We start from the raw sequence: 14494 nt of genomic DNA, 5'->3' as shown, positions 1-14494 counted from the left end.
TGATGAATTTTTCAGCTGCCCCTCTAAATCCATGACCATCTGCCAAGGCACAGAGGAAATGCAAGGTGCTTTGGTGGAGGAAGTACTCATGCTACTGATATTATGGACTTCAGAATATTGAAACAAGTATTTTCTTGCATTTTCACCATTCTCACAACATCATAAAGTCTTTGGTTGTGAAGCATGGTCCTTGGGAAACAGTTTTCAGTTCCTTGCTCATTATACCCTGTGTCAGATTTTCTACGCATACGTGATTGAATTTCTTATATATTCCTGAGCAACAGAAATGGATGCCTAGTGGATATTTTTTCTTTTAAATTTAATATTTTATTTCCCCCCAATCATACATAAAAATAATTTTAAACATTCATTTAAATTTTTTTTTGAGTTCCAAATTCTCTCCCTCCCTCCCATTGAGAAGGTAAGCAATTTGATATAGATTATATGTGTAAAGTCATGCAAAACACATTTCCCTGTTAGTCATGTTGTAAAGGAAAACGTAGAAGAAAAACCTCAAGAAAAATAAAGAAAAGGCAAGATTTGATTTTCATTCAGACTCAATCAGTTCTTTCTCTGGAGATAGATAGTATTTTCCATCATAAGTCCTTCAGATTTGTCCTGGATCGTTGTATTGTTGAGAACATCTAAGTCATTCACAGTTGACCATCATAAAATATTGCTATTACTGTGTACAATGGTCTTCTGGTTCTGCTCATTTCACTTTGCATTAATTCATGTACGTCTTTCCAGGCTTTTCTGAGAGCATTCTGCTCATCATTTCTTATAGCACAATAGTATTCTATCATAATTATATACAACAACTTGTTCAGCCATTCTCCAATTGATAGACATCTGCTCAATTTCCAATTCTTTGCCACCACTAAAAAAAAACCTGCTATAAACATTTTTGTACATACTGGTCATTTTTCTTTTTAATCTCTTTGGTATACAGTAGTATTTTGTGATATTGCTGGGTCAAAGGGTATGCACGGTTTTATAGCCCTTTGGGCACAATTCCAAATTGCTCTCCAGAATGGTTGAATCAGTATACCACTTCACCAACAGTGCAGTAGTGTCTCAATTTTCCCACATCCCCTCCAACATTTGTCATATTCCTTTTCTGTCATATTAGCCAATGCGATAGTGGTGGTGCGGTAGCTCAGAGTTGTTTTCATTTGCATTTTTCTAATCAATAGTGATTTTGAGCATTTTTTCATATGACTATAGATAGCTTTGATTACTTTGTCTGAAAACTACCTGTTCATATCCTTTGACTTTTTATCAACTGAGAAATGGCTCTTTTATTCTATAAATTTGACTCACTTCTCTAAATATTTGAGAAATGAGATGCTTATCAGAGAAACTTGCTGTAATTTTTTTCATAGTTATGATTACTATGGATTTCTCTCTGTTCTATTTTCCTCCATGTTTATCCTTCTCTCTTCCTTTCTCTCCCTTTCTCTCTTTTCTTTCATCTTGTCCATTCTCAAAAGTGTTTTGCTTTCCCCAATCTCCCCTCCTCTCTATCAGCCACTTCCCCTCCTTCTCTTATCCCTTTTCCCTCTACTTTTCTGAATGGTAAGATAGATTTCTATTGCCAACTGAGCATGTCCATTATTTCCTCTTTGATCAAATTCCAATGAGTAAGGTTCACCCCCTTCATATCTCCCCATCTTCCCCACCACTGTAAAATCTCTTTCAGCCTCTCTTATGTCAGATAATTTGTCCCATTCTACCTCTCCCTTTCCCCTTCTTCCAGTGCATTTCTCTTTCTCACCCTTTAATTTTATTGTTTTAGGTAGTCATTCTACCATATTCAACTCATACCCATGCCCTGTGTCTATGTGTATTTGCTCTCTGTCTACATATACTCCTGTAGATCTTTTGAGAAATGAAATAAAAGTAAGTGGTTTTCAAATGGCCTTAGAAACTGTTATTAAATTTAAAATCTGAAAACAACCATGTGGATATAATTGTTGAAGATAATAAGTGAGAGAGGAGCTAGCTAAACTTAGTCCAGGATTCTCTTTCTTCTGCCAACCATTTGTTCTATGTTTAAAGCTTTTAAGTGAAGATATATTCATACTTGCTACCTTACAGCTTTATAGATATGCTATCAGCACTAAATGGCTGATATTTATACTATATGGTGCTTTGAGATCTTCTGATCAACAGTTCCTCATGTGGTAAATTGAGTGGGTTTTTAAAAAAAAATTCTAGGACTATAGACAATCTGTTCTTTGTTATTAACAAAGATTAGTCAGAAAACGCTGCCTCCTTACACACATACTTTAATTCATTTATGCACTCACTGCCAAAAATACACATCATAACCCATTCATGCTCCCTCATCTTGTGTAATTCTTGTCCAGGTCCTCCCATGAAACCTCCATCTAGATAGCTGGTGACACAGCGGAGAGAGTACTAGGTCTGGAGTAAGAAAGACCTGAATTCAAATCCAGCCTTATACTATGCTTACTGTGGGACCCCAGGCAAGTCACAACCTCTGTCTGCCCCAGTGTCCTCAAATATAAAAGAGGGATAATCAACCCCCCAGAGTTGTTGAGAAAATTAAATGAGATAATATTTGTAAAGTGCTTAGCACAGGGCCTGGCATATAGTAGGCAATAAATGCTTGTTTCCTCCCTTTCTTCCTTCTTCCATAGGGAATCTGTGAGTCAGCCTTCCTCTAGGTGACTTTTTAAAATACAGTTTTATTTTTGTAATGCTGACTACTGTGACCTTCACTACCTGGAAGGCTAATCATTCCTAAAGTTCTCTGGTACCCTTAAAGGTTTTGGGATATCTAGCCTCTCTAGAAATGACTCCAGACCCCACTGATGAGATTCTCCCATGTACAGGGGGCTCCCCTATGTCTCAGGTCTATTTAACCACTAACTATTGCATTGGCTTTTATAAAGAAATATTTACTTCAATAGATAATCACAAATATGCAAACTTACTCTGTAAATACATGAAAGGCATAGTTTGCTCCTCCCCACCTGTCTCTGGGTGGGTTTTCACTTCATAGATTAGCTCACTTCCTATAGATTCTATCCAAGTTTCACGTCCCAGCCCCTCTATGGCTTCTATCCCCAGCACCCTGACTTCTCAGCGCTCCCTGCTGGAGGGGCTGACTGTACCACCCTGCCTGAAATACTGGCTCCAAGGTCATCATGGCTTGAACTCCTGCTTCCATTGAGCTTCATCGTTTGCACCTGGAACTGAAAAGGACAAACCACACAAAACAGAAACAAATACCACAAGGGTCATTCTTCTAGATCCAGAGTATAAGATGAAGCACAGGTTCAGGTCATGACATCTGTGCTGTGGATGAGCTGTGATCTTCACGCTCTGGATTCAGCCAATAAGAAAGCAGAAAAAAGAAAGCAAACAGCTCAGTCTCTAGTTTCAAAGATGCACGAAGAAGATCAATGGGATTAACCCTGCTTATCCAAAAGGGCACAAAAACATTGCCATGTTGGGCAATCTAGATATGCTCCAAAGGCCCCTCAAAGGCCCTTTCATGTTAGGTAAACTGGGCATTCTCAGACATGCTGGGTTACTCTTTATTTTCAATTCCAAATTCTCATCTTACCCTAATTCCCTCCCTCACCTACTGGGAAGGTAAGAAAAACAAAAGCCCAATACTAATATGTATTGTCATTTTAAACAAATTTCTGTTATTAAACAATGTCCATCTCCCTGACCTCCCCCCCCAAAAAAAAAGAAGCAAGAAAAGAAAGAGAAAAAAATATGCTTCAATCTGCACTCTGAGTATATAAGTTCTGTATCTGGTGGTGGATACCATGCTTTATCAGGAGTCCTTTGAAATTATGGTGGTCATTATGTTGATCAGAGTTACTAAATCTTTCAAAGTTGATTATCTTTATAGGGTAGACTGTTCTCTTGATTCTGCTTATTTCACTTTGCATCAGTTCATACAGGTCTTCCCAGGTTTTCTAAAACCATATTCTCCTTCATTTCTTACAGCACAATATTATTCCATCACACTAATGTATCATATTTTTTTCAGCCATTCCTCAATTGATGGGCATCTCCTTAGTTTCCAATTCTTTCCCACCACAAAAAGAACTGCTCTAAATATTTTCTCCACATATAGGTCCTTTTATTCTATCTTGAATCTCTTTGGGGTATAGACCTAGTAGCAGTATTGCTGGGTCAAAGGGTATGCATAGTTTAATAGCTTTTTTAGCATAGTTCTAAATTGATTTCCAGAGTGGTTGGACTAGTTCACAAAAGTGTATTAGAGTACCTGTTTTCCCGCAGCCCCTCCAGCATTTGTCACTTTCTTTTTTGTAACCTTAGCCAATCTGATGGGTGTGAAATGACACCTCAGAGTTGTTTTAACTTGCATTTTCCTAATTATTAGTGATTTAGAGCATTTTTTCATACTATTGGTCGCTTAATTTCTTTTTAAAAAATTTATTAATTTATTTTGATTTATCAACAATCACTTCCATATGCTTTTGAGTTGAAAATTTTTCTCCCCCTTCCTCCCCAAGGCGGTGCACAATCTGATATAGGCTTTACATTTACATTCCTATGGTAGCTTAATTTCTTCCTCTGAAAACTGCCTATTCATATCCTTTGACCACTTATCAATTGAGGAATGGCTCTTTTTCTTGTATGTTTGGTTCAGTTCCCTATATATTTGAGAAATGAGATCTTTATCGAAGAATCTTGCTGCAAAGGTTTTTTTTCCTCCCAGTTTCCTAGTTTTCTTCTAATTTTAGCTACATTGCTTTTGTTTGTGCAAAACCTTTTTTTTATGTAATCAAAATTATCTATTTTACCTCCTATGAATTTCTCTGTCTCTTATTGGCACGAATGCTTTCTTCTCTTATCTATTGATCTCATAGGTAATTTCTTCTATGCTCCACTAATTTGTTTATCCTGGTAGATAGTGTAAGATGTTGGTCTATGCCTATTTTCTGCTAGATGGCTTTCCAGTTTTCCCTAATAGTTTTTTTTTAATCAAATAGTGAGTTCTTGCCTCCAAATCTTGGATCTTTGGGTTTATTAAAAACTAGCTTACTGTGCTCATTTGTTTCTATATATTGTGTACCTAATCTGTTCTGTGGATCAAGCACTCTATTTCTTACCTGTAACAAATTGTTTTGATAATTGCAGCTTTGTAGTATAGCTTGAGATCTGATATTGCAGGTCTCCTTCCTTCCAATTTTTTTTTCATTGATTCCTTTGATATTCTTGACCTTTTGTTCTTCCAGTTTTGTTCTTCTGTATGAATTTTGTAATTATTTTTATAACTCTATAAAGTAATTCTTTGGTAGTTTGATTGGCATAGCACTGAGTAAATAAATTAATTTAGTAGCATTGTCTTTTTTTTGGTATTGTCTCAGCCTGCCCATGAGCAATTAATATTTCTCCAATTATTTAGATCTGTCTTTATTTTTGCGGAGGGTTTTGTCATTGTGATCATATAGTTCCAGTACATGTTTTGACAGGTAGCCTCTCAATATTTTATACTGTTTGTAGTTATTTTAAACGGTGCCTTTCTTTCTATCTCTTCCTGATGCATTGTGTTGATAACATACAGAAATGCTAATGATTTGTGTGGTTTTATTTTATATCCTGCAAATTTGCTAATTGTTTTGATTAGCTTTTTAGTTGACACTTTAAGGTTCTTTAAATAAATCATCTTATCATCTGAAAAAAAAAGTTTTATTTCCTTTTTGCCTATGCTTATTCAATTACTTTTTCTTGTCTTATTGCTATAGCTAGTATTTCTAGTACAATATTAAACAGTAATTGTAACAATGAACATCCTTGCTTCACTTCTGATCTTATTGGAAAGGCTTCAAGTTTATCAGTAACCTGACTTTTGAGTATGTTCAGTTTGCCTAACATGGACCTGCTGCTGAGGCAGTGGCTTCTCAGTGCTTCATTCTGAGATAGCTGACTGCCGCACCACCCTGCCTGCAATCCTGGCTTCCAGGTCACTATGGCTTGAATTCCCAATCCATCAGGATCACCTCCATCACCTGAAAATGAGGAGGACGAATAACAAAGAACTAAAAGAAACACCCTGTGGCCCATTTCTTGGAGCCAGAGTAAAAGGAGAAGACACAGGAGAAGAGTGAATCCCTACCACTTTCCCTGGTTTAGTTCATGGCATCCACGCTAGGTGCAACAGCTAAGAGCACAGCTGAAAAGATGGCGGAAAAAGACAACAAACATGTTGGTCATACTGCCTTTAAAGATGCAAACAGACAACAAGAGCCAACCAGAAACTACTTCCACACATGTGGTCAGGGATACAGCACTCCATAATAGGCAAACTGAGCCTGCTTAAAAGCTAGGCTATATTCCCATTACTGAGAATGCTGCTCTTGGTTTTAGATAGATACTACTTATTTTAAGGGAATCTCCATTTATTACCATGCTATCTGGTATTTTTAATAGGAATGGGTGTTGCTTTGTGAAAAAAAAACTTTTTCTGCCCTTATTGAAATAATCATATGATTTTTTTGTTGGTTTTGTTATTAATGCAATCAATTATACTTACTATTTCATGAATATTGAACCAGCCCTGTATTCCTACTACAAATCTAGTCTGGTCATAGTTCATTATCTTTGTAATATATTGCTGTAGTCTCCTTGCTAATATATTAAAATTTTTGTGTCAGTATTCTTTAGGGAAATTGGTCTATAGTTTAATTTCTCTGTTTTGACCCTTTCTGGTTTAGGTATCAAGATTACATTTGTGTCATAGAAGGTATTTGGTAGGATCCTTTCTTTATCTATTTTTTCAAACAGTTCATGTAGTACTGGAATAAGATTTTTTTTAAGTGTTTGGTAGAATTTACTTGTAAATCCATCTAAATCCTAAGTTTTTTCCTTTGGCAGGTCATTTATGGCTTGTTCAATTTCTTTTTTCTATGATAGGGTTACTTGAATATTCTATTTCCTGTTTGCTTAGTCTGGGTAATTGATATTTTTTGCAAATGTTCATCCATTTCATTTAGATTGTCAGCTTTATTGGCATATTTTGTGGTTGAGTCATTTTTTCAGTTGTGCTTGACTCTTCATGACTTGGTGAAGATATTGGAGAGGTTTGCCATTTTCTTCTCCAGCTCATTTTACAAGTGGGGAATTGAGGCAAACAGGATTAAGTGAGTTACTCAGGGTCACACAGATATTAAGTGTCTGAGGCCAGATTTGAACTCTGGAAGATGAATCTTCTTGATTCCAAGCTCAATGCTCCATCTACTGTGCCACCTACTTGCTCCTATTTGTAGGGGGCAAAATAGCTCCTAATAATTGCTTTTATTTCTTCTTCATTGGTTGTGAATGCACCTTTTTTTCTCCAATTTTTATACTAATTTGTTTTTCATTTTTCTTTTTCTTAATCTAATTAACTAATCACTTATGTATTTTCTTGTTTTTTTTTAAAAGCCAGCTCCTCGTTTTATTATTAATTCTTTTTTAAACTTTCAATTTTGTTAATCTTCTTTGATATTCAGGATTTTTATTTTGATGTTTAAATGGAGGCTTTTGATTTGTTTTCTTAGTTGTTTACCCAAGTATTTGATCTGCTCTTTCATTCATTAATAAGCTTATAGATAAAAAATTTCCCCTAATTACTGCTTTGGCTATATCTCATAAATATTGGTATGTTTTTTCATTGTCATTGTCTTTAATGAATTTATTTATTGTTTCTATAATTTGTTCTTTGATGCATCCACTCTTTAGGAGTAAATTATTTGGTTTCCAATTAATTTTTAATCTGCTTCAAAGGTTCTTTATTAAATGCAATTTTATTATATTATGGTTGGTAAAAGATGCATTTAACATTTCTGCTTTTTTGCATTTGTTTGTGAGGTTTATATATCAGTTTTTGTGATGGTGACAGGCAGGCATAGCTAAGAAATATTCTCTTTTCTATTCCCATTCAATATTCTCCAGAGGTCTAGTATATATAACTTTTCTAAAATTCTATTCACTTCCTTTTTTGTTGTTTATATTCTGGTTCGATTAATCTAAGTTTAAGAGAGCTACATTGTTGTCCTCCGCTATTATAGTCTTATTGTCTATTTCTTCCTGCAACTCGTTTAACTTTTCCTTTATGGAATTAGGGACTATGCCATTTGATGCATTTTTGTTTAATACTAATATTAATTCATTGTCGATGGTACCTTTTAGCAAAATATAATTTCCCTGCTCATCTCTTTTAATTAGATCTGTTTTTTATTTTAATTTAATTTTTAATTAAATCTTTTTTTAATTTTGCTTTGTCTAAGATCATGATTGCTACCCCTGACTTTTGTTATCTCACCTGAAGCATAATCAATTCTGCTCCAGTCCTTTATTTTAGTTTTGTATGTATCTTCCTGTTTCAAATGTGTTCCTTGTAAACAACCTATTGATGAATTCTGGTTTCTAATTCATTTTACTATCCCATTCCATTTTATGGATGAGTTCATCCCATTGACATTCACAGTTATGTTTGCCGTCTTTCCCTCCATCCTATTCTCTTATACTTATCCTTTTCTTCCCCGCCCCGCCCCAACCCTAGTTAAGAGTCTATTTTGTTTCTAATGCCTCCTTAATCTACCCTTCCTCTTATTCCTCCCTGTTCCCTTGACCCTTTTTCTTCCTATTTGCCTATTGGCTAAGATATATTTCTGTATCCAACTGTGTGTATGTGTATTCTTCTTTCCTTTAGCCAGTTCAGGTGAGATTGAGGTTCAAGTGTTGTCTGCTCCTTCCCAATTTCCTCTCATTGTATAATTTTCCTTTTGTGAACCTCATTCATGTGAAATAATTTTCCTCATTCTTCCTCCCCACCCCATCCTCCTAGTGCATTCCATTTCCCCACACATTTCATTTTCTTTTGAGATCATCCAAACATGACAGAATCAGAGTCAGGCCTTATGTCTAATTCGACTTCCTCTGACTCCTGGTGACGATAAAGTTCTGAGAGGTTATATTTATTTCCTTCCCATATAAGAATGTAAACAGTTCAATTTTGTTTAGTCCCCTAAGATTTCCTTACTCACGTTTACCTTTTTATGCTTTTCTTGACTCTCTTAACAGGATTTTTACTGAGCCAGTGTCTAAGCTGAGAATGCTCACAGCCACACAAAAGCAGGCCTAGAGATGGGAATGCCAGTAATCAAGGAGCTTAATTAATCAGTTTCAGAGTGAGGAATGTTCTCTTTGCTGAAGTCAAAAGCACAGGTTATATACTTAACTCACATCTGGAAAGGTGAATTACAAACAATCATTTAGTAGTTTCCCACGAGAAACTCATACATCCCACAAGGCAATAATTCTGGAGTGAAGTCTTTCGGGGTTGTGACCACCTCCCCTAAAGTACAGAGCCAGAGTTCTGGGATGGAAACAGGTTCTATGGTCTTTGCTTCACTTCACTTCATGTACATAAGCAGAAGGATGCCAGTAATTGTGAGCCTTATCAAGGTTTTTTTGATCAGTTCAAGCTTCATTGTGAGTCTGACTCACAAGCTGGAAAAGGCAGCTCTTGAGAAAACTAAATTATTATTAAATTCATTACACATATAACACCTATTAACATGAAAATTATAAGTTCATTGATCAGCTCTCATATTTGTATGTCAAATTTTTTTACTCAGCTCTGATCTTTTCATCATTCTTGGAGGTCCTCTATTTTGTTAAAGATCTGTTTTTCCTCTGTAGGATTATACTCAGTTTGGCTGGGTAGGTTATTCTTGGTGGTAAGCTTAGATTTGGGGTGGGGAACCTGTAGCCTTGAGACCACATGTAATCTTCTAGGTCCTTGGCTATGGCTTGTTGGCCGAGTCCAAGTTTTACAGAACAAATCCTTTTATTAAGGGGATTTGTTCTGTGAAGTTTGGATTTAGTCAAAGGGCCACACTTGGGGACCTAGAGGGCCACATGTGGCCTCAAGGCCATAGGTTCCCCACCCCTGGCCTAGATCCTTTGCCTTCTAGAATATCATGTTCCAAGCTCCCAGTTTTTTTTACAGTGGTGGCCACTAAATCTTGTGTGACTCTGATGGTGGCTCCTTGGTACTTGAATGTTTTATGGCTGCTTGCAGTATTTTTTTTCCCTTCACCTGGGAGCTCTGGATTTTGGCTGTAATATTCCTGGAAGTTTTCATTTTTGGATTTCTCTTACAAGGTAACAGGTGAGAGAGTTTTCAGCTTCTATTTTGCCCTCTGGTTCTAAGCTATTTTGGCAGTTTTCCTTTATGACTTCTTGAAATAGGATATCTAGGCTCTTTTTTTTTTATTAATTACTTTCAGATAGTCCAATGATTCTTAAATTATCTTCCCTTAATCTGTTTTCCAGCTCTGTTTTTTTTCTATGAGATATTTAACATTTTCTTCTCTCTTTTTTTTTAAGTTATTTGACTTTATTTTGTTATTTCTTGATGTCTCGTGGAATCATTAGCTTCCATTTGGCCAATTCTAATTTTCTGAGTTACTTTCTTGAGTAATGATTTGTACCTCTTTTCCCAAGCTGTTAATTTTCTTCTCACATCTCTCTTCCTTAGTTCTTGTTTCTTTTTCCACTCTTTCTTCTGCTGCTCTCAAAATAATTTTCTAGCTCTTTCTTTAACTCTCTCTTTAGTTCTTCAAGGAATTCTGGTCAGACTACTCTTCAAGCTTCATTTTTTTTGGTTAAGGTTTGGCTTACAGATGTTTTTGAGTCATTCTCTTCTGTATTGGTGTCTTGAGCTTCCTTGCCACCATAATAGCTCTTTATGGTTGGGGTCTTTTTTCTTTGCTCATTCTTCCAGCCTACTTCTTGACTTTGGCCTTTGTGCTAAGGCTCATGTCTGCACTCTTCTGCAGGGGTGGGGTAGTGGTGGTGGTGAGATGTGTGCATTCCTCTTGGCATCTGTTGCTTTTCCTGGTTTTAACTCCACAGAACAAGATGCCCCTAGATACCCTCTGTTGTCAGCCTCCCCTTCTTTCTTGCCTCTTTTTGTGACATCTCCCCATAAGCTCCTTGAAAGCAAGTACTGTCTTTCTTTGCATTAATTGTATCCTCAGCACTTGGCACAGTGCCTAACATTATAGTGGTTGCTTAATAAAGATTTGTTGGATTAGGATGTCTGGCCTGAGCTTCTGTCCTCTTTGTTCTGCTGCTGCTTTCCCAGCTTTGGCTGGGGGTCTGCAAATTTTCAGTGCTCTCAAGGTGGTATGACCTTGGAGGGACGTCTGTTCACTGCCCTCCTGGTCTGAGTTATGCAAGTTCCTGACCTTGAGATGGGTCTATTGGCTTGTGTTTGGTTGAGAGGTTTAGTAGACTAATGTTTGACTCAGCCACTGTTGGCTTGCTGGGAGGCTCTGTATGTTCAGTGTGACTAAACTGCTGGCTCCCCTTTGCTCTAGGACACTGTAGCCTATTCTAGGGATTGGAGCCACACAGCTATTGTGAGCTTCCCAGAACTTGTTCCATGTTCAGTCAATATTCACAATCTTTCCTCTCTGCCTTGGATCCATTAATTGGCACTGGATGGTGGGTGAAAGAGTTACCTGATAGCTTTCTTTCCTGCACCCAATGCTTACTCAAGGATCCCTTGGGATCTCTATCTGAGTTCCTGTCTTGGCCTTCTCTTAGTCCCTTCCTGCTACAATACTCTCTCAGTCTGCCTACCCCTCCCCCCATCCTTTGCCACCTGACACTGCTGCTTCAGCCTTGTGCTCTTGGCCACACCCCTCTCTCCAGAGTCTGCAGAACTTTCTGTCCATCTCCCTAAGCTGCCTTGGGCTGGAAAAATGACTCACTGTAATTTCTTCTTGGCTTTTTCAATCAGAATTAAGTCTGGCACATTCTCTAGATCTCTGTAGAGGATGTGTGAGGGTAGGCTAGACTCTGATGCTTCCCCTCATGTTGCCATCTTGATTGTGCCTCATTACAGGAATTTTTTAACATAATGAAAGTGTAAGTTCAAACCTTGGGAAATCCATTTGCTATACCTTATTCTCACTATATGATCAGACTACTTTCTTTTCCAATTATTCTTTTTGGGGTGATATCATTTACACTACTCTTGTGAGCATTGGTAATATGCTACAACTTACTTATGGTCACTATACATGTCTCCATTGCTTGTTTATTTTGTTTTTGGTTTTGATTTTTGGTGAGGCAATCGGGGTTAAGTGACTTGCCCAGGGTCACACAGCTAGTAAGTGTCAAGTGTCTGAGGCCGGATTTGAACTCAGTTCCTCCTTGACTCCAAGGCTCCTGGAGCTCTATCCACTGTGCCACCTAGCTGCCCATCATCTCTCCATTGCTTCTTGGATAAACCACCATTTTATATCATTGAAGACTGTGATGTTCTATGAGTGACAGTCATATGTTGTTGCTGGAAGAATATTTGTGTTAAAAACACGAGTTTTTGCATCAGGTTTCAACTTAGGTTGGTTGAAAGTAATGGCTGTTCTCTTTCTTCTCTTCAGTTCTGGGCCCGGTGCCTTTTCTACTTACAGTGCCTTTCCAAGATACGTGTACTGGTTGACCACCTCACTATATTGCCCATCTAAATGCATCTCATAGTCTGGACAATACACTCTCTTCATCCCTCCGGTTTTACCTGTGTAGATTGTTGGATTGAATCCTTCTGAGGTTGTCGGTTTTACGAAGGACATGTTGTATTTTAGGTTCTGATGCAATTGGCAGATTGTCACCTTTTAATTCTCTGCAACAAACAATAGGGTATAAATTACAAACATCTTCATGGTGGTCTTTTTTGCTAATGTCTTTCCTAAGTATTATGAGGCAAGATGACCAAGTTAACGTATGATGATGCTTGCTGTTGTCTTTAGCCTCTAATGAAATTGACTTTGTTGATTTCTTTATTTACTTCTCCAAGGAGAACTTGTGGTGGTATCATATTTCTGTTTATCAGCAGCTTCCTCATTTCTTCTGGTCACATTTACAGAGAACTACCAACTTTGTGTTCTCTTGAAGTTATGTACGTGATTTTGTGCTAACAATATAGCTTTCTAATGGTCATATGTGGCTTTCTACGGTGAAGTTTCAGAATTCTAGCCTTTTCAATTAAGTTGACATCAGTAGGAAATTTCCAGTGAGAATAGTCCAATATCAATGCATTACTGTAGTCTATCTACACATCTCCATTCCTGGCAGAAATTCTAACTAATGTGCCATTAGTTAGAAACAGAACCTTAAAGCTGCTCATACCCCTACAGCAAATCATAGCTATGCACACTGTATGTTAAAAGAACCATGTAACTTAAAGGAATGTGTACACTGTATGTTGCTGCTTACTCATTTTTCAATTGTGTCCAGCTCTCCATGACGCCATTTGTAATTTTCTTGGCAGAGATGCTGGAGTGGTTTGCCATTTCCTCCTCCAGCTCATCTTATAGATGAGGAAACTGAGGCAGACAGGGCAAAGTGATCACCCGGGGTCACCTAGTCAGTAAGTATCTAAGGCCAGATTTAAATTCAGGAAGATGAGTCTTCCCGACTCCAGGCCCTTGATCTATCCACTACGCCACCTACCTATCTTAAGTGGAAAAAAAAAGTTCTACTTAAGTTAAATACACGATCTTTACCTAGTTAGCTACCTTTCCAATTATTATACTGGGTTTGCACTGGGAAGTTTCCAGTACTCTAGTTATTTGTTTTAATCTAGCATGAATAAGAATCCTCCAGGAGAAACTGGTGTAATGTCAATGTATAGCTATATTCTTTTGAAGGATCTTCATATCTAGTAATGATATTTCAGCCTCTTATCTAAAAATACATCCTTAAGACTATTTAGACCGATACAAAGCAAATTGGGGCATCCTATATAGACTATTGACTATGTGCCCTATTTAAATTCTAGGGGCAGTTAGGTGTTGCAGTGGATAGAGCACTGGCCTTTCAGTCAGGAGGACCTAAGTTCAAATCTATCCTCAGACATTTAACCCTGCTTGCCTATAAACAAACAAACACAAAAAAGAAAATTCTCTACATGATTTTTAGTTACCTGTCCAGTTTTACAACAACAACACAAGACTGCTATTATGAAGTTTTGAGTATTCTAGCCTTTTCTGTGAACCTTAAATTAATAGGAAATTATTGAGAATTGGTTCACTTTAATTAAAACTGTATTTTATGCAAGTATATTCATTCTGGCAATAATATAATACTTCATTAGCTAGAAATAAATCCTTAGAGATATTTAGAGTAATACAAGTAAAACTGGAACATCTCATATTGCATGTTTGCTATATGTTCTACTTGTTACATGCATAATTTCTAGCTAGCAATATAGCTTGCTAATGACAATACTCAGTTTCTCTAGCTACATTTCTAGTAATCTATCAATTAACCTTGATTCCACAACAATAGGCAATCTCTAGTGGTATTCGGTGTAATGCCAGTTTATAATTGCATTCTATTTAATATTTTATTTTTTCCCAATTACATGTAAAAACAATTTTTAACATTCACTTAAAAAATTTTTTTGAGTTCCAAATTC

Source organism: Phascolarctos cinereus, unplaced genomic scaffold (assembly GCF_003287225.1).
Source record: "Phascolarctos cinereus isolate Bilbo 61053 unplaced genomic scaffold, phaCin_HiC Scaffold_4;HRSCAF=312, whole genome shotgun sequence".
Lineage (NCBI taxonomy): Eukaryota > Metazoa > Chordata > Mammalia > Diprotodontia > Phascolarctidae > Phascolarctos > Phascolarctos cinereus.
This window is presented reverse-complemented; position numbering follows the sequence as displayed.